Source organism: Triturus cristatus, chromosome 4_1 (genome assembly GCF_964204655.1).
Source record: "Triturus cristatus chromosome 4_1, aTriCri1.1, whole genome shotgun sequence".
NCBI lineage: Eukaryota > Metazoa > Chordata > Amphibia > Caudata > Salamandridae > Triturus > Triturus cristatus.
The window spans coordinates 661,423,758-661,430,023 of NC_140585.1; the positions used below are offsets into that span (position 1 = coordinate 661,423,758).

The 6,266-nt window shown below is 40.7% G+C and overlaps 1 long non-coding RNA gene across 4 annotated transcripts in view; it reads left to right on the plus strand.

Moving 5' to 3' along the window:
- The window catches only part of LOC146855355 (uncharacterized), a 90,472-nt gene extending 84,798 nt beyond the window's left edge, over window positions 1-5,674 (plus strand). For all 4 annotated transcript variants that reach the window (XR_014980814.1, XR_014980816.1, XR_014980818.1 and 1 more), the window contains 2 exons: window positions 1,775-1,915; window positions 5,025-5,674. This is a non-coding gene — a long non-coding RNA (uncharacterized LOC146855355). The remainder of the gene's footprint in view (window positions 1-1,774; window positions 1,916-5,024) is intronic.
- Window positions 5,675-6,266: the final 592 nt, after the last annotated feature.

The following is a 6,266-nucleotide window of genomic DNA, read 5'->3' on the forward strand; positions in this document are numbered from 1 at the left end:
AAATCATTAAAACAGAAGTTATGACCACAGAAGTGAAAAGAAGAAATTCACTTAAAGAAAAGGGAAATAGGGTTGGGAACGAAAATTCTAGAGAACTAGCAGAAACCACATTAGAATTGACCGAGAAAATAAGGGAACTAACGAAAAATCTAGAAGCAGTTACAGTCCCTGTGACCATAGGTCCTGTTATGCCTATTTTTGAGAAGCAGAAAAACAGTGAGCATGGGTTAACAGTTCCGTATGTGAACCAAAGACAGCCAGAACAGCCCCTGATGAAAACGAAAGAAAGTTCCTGGGGACATGCTATGGGTAAAAGTGAACTACCTGTGTCAAAGAATCCATTTTATTGTTCCGATACTGCTGTGAGAAGCCGAAGGGTAGAGGGATCAATGTTAGAACCACAGAGACTGACAGAACCAGGGAATGCAGAGAAGTCAGTGAGCATAACTACTGAAGATTTGAATGACTGGCTAAAAGGTCTGCAGGATAGGGAAAAAGAATCACATACCATTGATGTTGCAAAATTGAGGATGGTGTTAGAAGAGTTGATTGTAGGGACTATTCCCACAGAGAAGCTGAAAAACTACCAAGATGAGGAACTACTGTTCCTCTGTAAAAGTATCACTTGGAGAGCAAAGAATTTACATGACAGACTAGCAGAGATAGCGAGTGAAATGGGAATTGACATGGACAAGGTAAAAGCTTTACAAAAGCCCTACCGAGTAGATTTTACAGAAAAAGACATTGAGAACCTGAACGCTGCAGGACGAATAGGGCAGATTAGGGACATAATCACGGTATTGAGGAAATGGGGAGATGTGGACAAATGGCAGAGCAGGTGGTATAGGAAGCGGGATGACATCTCAGACAGAACATTTCCAGCGTTTCCTGTGAGAGAAAAGGAGAAGGTGGCAATGGAGAGAGAGATCCCAGGAGGGGGAGATGTGCATGTCCCATGGACCAGACAGGACATTTTGTCATTTACAAATGACTTCCCTAGATTATGGGAAAAGCCGGTCGAGTGGTACAGACAAGTAGACAGATTGTGAAATTATCCAAAGTGCTGTGGATTGATTTGAATAGTCTGTTTGATCTAATAGTGCCAGCAGACTTGTGGGCAGAATGTAAGATAGTCATAGACTGGCCCACTAAAGAATACCCAAGAGATCCCAAAACAGGAGCCCCAGACCCTGAGGTCATGAAGAAATATGAACAGGTTATGGCCTTCTTAAAGAACAAAGTGCCTCCAAAAGAAACAGATTGGGTTAAGATAGATCGAACACATCAGGAAGCAAAAGAGTCAGTCCACGCATACTATGAGAGGTTAATTTTGGCTTTCAAACAGTTTAGTGGGGATGACAGTCTGGGAGAGAAGGACCGGAGTCATTTTGTGTATAGATTTGTGTATGGTTTGCGTCCTGAGATTGGGGACATGATCAAGCAGCACACTGTAGACTGGCAGAGCAAGAAAATAGATGAGATTCTGAGACATGCTAAATACTTTAGTGATGAAATCGAGGCCAAGCAGCGGAAACTAAAAGAAAAGGCAATGTGGGCTCAAGTAAAGGTTGCAGAGAGACAGGAAGCTCAGCTAATAGAACAAGCAAATAATCCAGGCATAAAATCAAAGTTTGGTCCAGGAAAGGGAAAAGGTAACATTGAGGAAGCCAAGAAGAAGTTTCCCTGTCACAACTGTGGCAGGTTAGGGCATTGGAAATCCGAGTGTAAAAATCCACCTCTTGTTAATGATGAAAATCCGTCATTAAATCCACAGGTGCAGTGTGAGGGGAGTGGCCCATCGCCGCAACAGCAGAAGGCTGTTAACCTACAGAATCAGGTGCCAAAACCGCCCTTACCACAGAGCCGAAGTACACAGAGATATAGCAAGGAAACGGGATTCTACAATGAAGAACAGGTAAACAAACCACAATGCGTGAGCGCTGTATCACAATATTGGATGCAAAATGACGAAAGTGAGCCAGAAGAAATGTATTGGCGGTGCCGAAAAGAGGAAGCAGAGTGCGTACTTGGCGCATCTCTAGAAATAGATCAGACAGGACCATTTGTAGATGGGGAAGTTAATGATGAAAACATTACTTTTCTAGTAGACACTGGAGCTACACGATCTACTGTCAGATCAGCTGATGTGAAAAATATTCCTCTTTCGGATGAAACAATCCAAGTAGTTGGTGTGTCCAACACCCAGATTAAAACGTACCTTACTGATCCTGTAAAGGTCAGAATAGGGAAGTTTTCAGACATGCATCGATTTGTGGTGTGTGACACCAGACCTGTGAATTTACTAGGAAGGGACTTGTTGTGCAAGATGAATTGCACCATATTCTGTACACCAGACGGAATAGCTTTTGAAACACCAGATGAGGATGTCCTGTATAAAATGACCATAGCTAACCGAGAGTGTGAGGTTGCTGGAACCTATGCAGTATTCAATCCAGATGAATTGCCCCCAGAATTAAAACAGACAGTGAAAGCAGCGGTCTGGGATTTCACTGGGGAAGATGTAGGCCTGATGAGAAATGTAGACCCAGTGAGAATCGCTGTAAAAGAGGGAGCTGTTTACCCCAACATTCCACAATACAGATTGACCCCAGAAATAATAGCTGGGGTAACCCCTTTGATTGAGAAGATGATCCAGCAAGGAGTGTTGAGGGAAATAATGAGCAGTCCTTGTAATTCGCCTATCATGGGACTGAAGAAGCCAAGTGGGAAATTCAGGATTGTGCAAGATTTGAGAAAGATTAACAAAATTGTTGTCTCATGTTGTCCAATTGTTCCAAATCCCTCAGTAATTTTATATCAGATCCCACATGATGCAGAATGGTACACAGTAATTGATTTGTGTCATGCTTTCTTTTCCATTCCATTGCATCATGACAGCCAGCCACTTTTTGCATTTCGGTTTGGAAACCGTATTTTGGCATGGTGCCGAATCCCACAGGGGTACACAGAGAGCCCCTCTATTTTCAATCAGTTGTTAAAGAAATCTCTAGAAAGTCTTACTATGCCTGAGAATTCAGTTTTAGTCCAATATATTGACGACCTATTGGTAGTGTCAAAGACACGTGAGGCTTGTGAAACAGACACCATAGCTTTGCTAAATCATTTGGCAGATGGAGGACTTAATGTATCTCCAACAAAACTGCAATACTGTAAGAAGGAAGTGACATACTTGGGCCATAATATTGAGAAAGGCCTGAGAAAAGTAACCATAGACAGAATCCGAATCATTAGAGAAATGAGAGCCCCAATGACTCAAAGAGAAGTAAGAATGTTCCTAGGAATGGTTGGTTATTGTCGTCAGTGGATAAGTAATTTTTCCCTGATTGCCAAACCATTGGTGAAATTGACAAAAAGTGAGGTGAAAGACCCCCTTGAACTGAATAAAGAAGAACTAGCAGCATTCAAACAGCTGAAGAACAGTCTTTGTGAAGCCCCTGCACTGGGTATGCCAGATTATGAAAAGGAGTTTGAGCTATACTGTAGTGAGCGAAATGGGTGTGCACTTTCAGTGTTGATACAGAAACGTGGAAGACAAAGAAGACCAATAGCCTATTTCTCGTCAATGCTAGATCCAGTGGCGATAGGTCTGCCAGGATGTCTGAAAGCTGTAGCGGCTACATGCCGAAGTCTAGAGCAGAGTGAGGGAATTGTGATGGGGTATCCAGTAAAAGTGTTTGTACCCCATAGTGTGGCGATTCTTTTAACAAGGAGTCGAACACAGTTCATGTCACATAGTCGGCTGACTAAGTATGAAAAAGTCATTCTAGGTGCAAACACTGTGAGTCTGGAAAGATGTGTGAATGTGAATCCAGCTACACTTTTGCCTGATGCAGAGAGAGTGGAGATAAGAGAAGAGGCCGATCATGATTGTCTGGATGTACTTGATTACAGCACGAAACCTCATCCTGATATAAGAGATCTACCACTGCCAGAGAGTGATCATGTGTTTTTTGTGGATGGATCCTGTTTGAGAACGGAAGAAGGAGTGTTGAGCGCAGCCTATGCAGTATGTATAGTTTCAGCAGTTATAGAGGCATCGCCCTTGAAAGGAGTTAGATCCGCTCAAGTAGCAGAAATAGTGGCTTTAACCAAGGCATGCAAGATTGGGTGGAATGCTGAAAGTTCAACATTGTTGCACTTACATTCCTGACGAAAGCAGTGATCTAAAAGTCTATATCAAAAATATTACAGAATTGCATGATGAAATAAAACCACTGGAGGTTGAAAGTATCTGGACTAGAATTAGTAATAAGATGGCTGCTATAAAGGCTTTCTTAGGTAAATTAGGTAGTACTATCATAGGGAAAATATTATTTCCATTAACCTGTGTGATTTTCGTATTATTACTACTTAGATTAGGGTGTATGTGTTGTAGATATAGAAGAAACAAAAAGAAGGTTAAAAGAGAAATTTACAAAAAGAGGGAAAAGAAACCAGAAAAATATCTCAATGAGATAGAAATGGAAGAGTGGAAGGAAAGTATGTATGATAAAACTCAGAGAGAAGATGAAAGGGAAACAGAATTTTAATTAAGCAAAAAGACATTTCAAATTTCTGCAAAAAGGGAAACAAAATTGAAAATTTGTGGGTTGTTTTTGGTGGTGATAAAATCACCAAAGGGGGGATTGATGGAGCTGGTAAAATAAAAAATTTTGGTATACCCAATCCATTTATATAAGTTTATTAAAACAACTAAAGAACTAATTCTAATGAATAATAATGTGTGGTAATTGAATTAATCAACCTTATTAACCAAGAGAATATATGTGGGAACGCATTTGCATGGCTAAAATAATACGTGAACTAAGTTTGTACGCATATTACATTTATATGTTTAGTTTAAGCAATGTTAATGTGTTTTGCGCTTAAATAAATCAGCATTAACGGCTTTAAATGTCGCATATGGATAGATAAATGCATACACATAAGGGTATTAGTGAGGGAATAACATTGTTTAGTCATTTCAATGTATTAATTACGTTTTGTGTTTCTTTTACCTTAAGTTGACTATTACGGCCTACTAAAAGATGGCTACCGATTGAATCCTCACTAAAGTACATGACTTAATGCAATTGACAATGGAGGAAGGCGTCTGCACTGACTACGTAGCGACCTCTCCTTGAACCCCTGAACCAGGTCCATGAAGACTACTCTGGGCGAGATGCCAATGTCCCTGAACACGGAAGAATTGTTGCAAACTTGGAACCAAAAGCCACCTATTCACAATAGACTGATACTTTCCTGACCTGGGAACGATTTTCCCATACGCCTAGTTTATACATCATCCGTATGAGAACTTTTAAAATTGTTTCTTAAATTTTGGGACGGTCTGAATTCAGCCAATAGGAAGCCTGGAAATAGAGAAAATGTATCATGAATATGTAAAATTTGGTATAAATATTAGTAGTCTAGAGAGGGAATATTAGGTTACCACCCAATGAGCTCGAGACGCACCCTGATCGATGCTACTCTATGCGGCACTCCACGCTGACAGCAGAGGACGGGACGGTAGAATCTGTGATGAATTTTCTGAGGACCAGTTCTGACTTAGAGAACGACAATTAGCCAGAATATGTAATTATGACTAAAGATACTATTGCATTTGTTAGGATTTAATCTGCAATTTAATTAGATAAAGAAAAAATTATTGTTTGAAGAACTGTGTCGGGTGGTTATTTCTTTTAAAATGTTTATTGAGTGAATAAAGAGTTAAGTGTTTCATCAAATTTATAAAACAACCAAATGATCTGTTCGACCTCCGGATGGAGGAACTATTAGGGTAATTCAGTAGATGGGTTTTCCTCTATCCAATGAAAAGGAACTGTAGTTCGGGATATTTGAAGATCCCTCTGTAGGCACGGATAGATTGATGCGAATGAATGTTGGTGTTATGGGCCCCACCAGTGCGTGATGTATGTATGTGCGTGTGACTGTGGAATCATTCGGTCCGTGGAAGCAGGAGGAGATTTTGTGTTCTGAACTGCACCACTAGTACCACTTACTAAAGATATAGGTTTCCTATTTCTAGTGTCACTGCACTTAAAACCTTAAGTCACCTCTATAGCAGATCTTTGCAATCCTGAAGGCAGGATGCTCGGCTCTACATGAGAGGGTGCCTCTGCATTAGCAGGACACCACTGCAGCCTACGGAGTCCATTCTCCTGGGTTGTCAATGAAGCAGCTATATACCATATAGAGGGGCACCGCGTAATTACTCAATGACCATCTTGAAAACGGCTGCAACG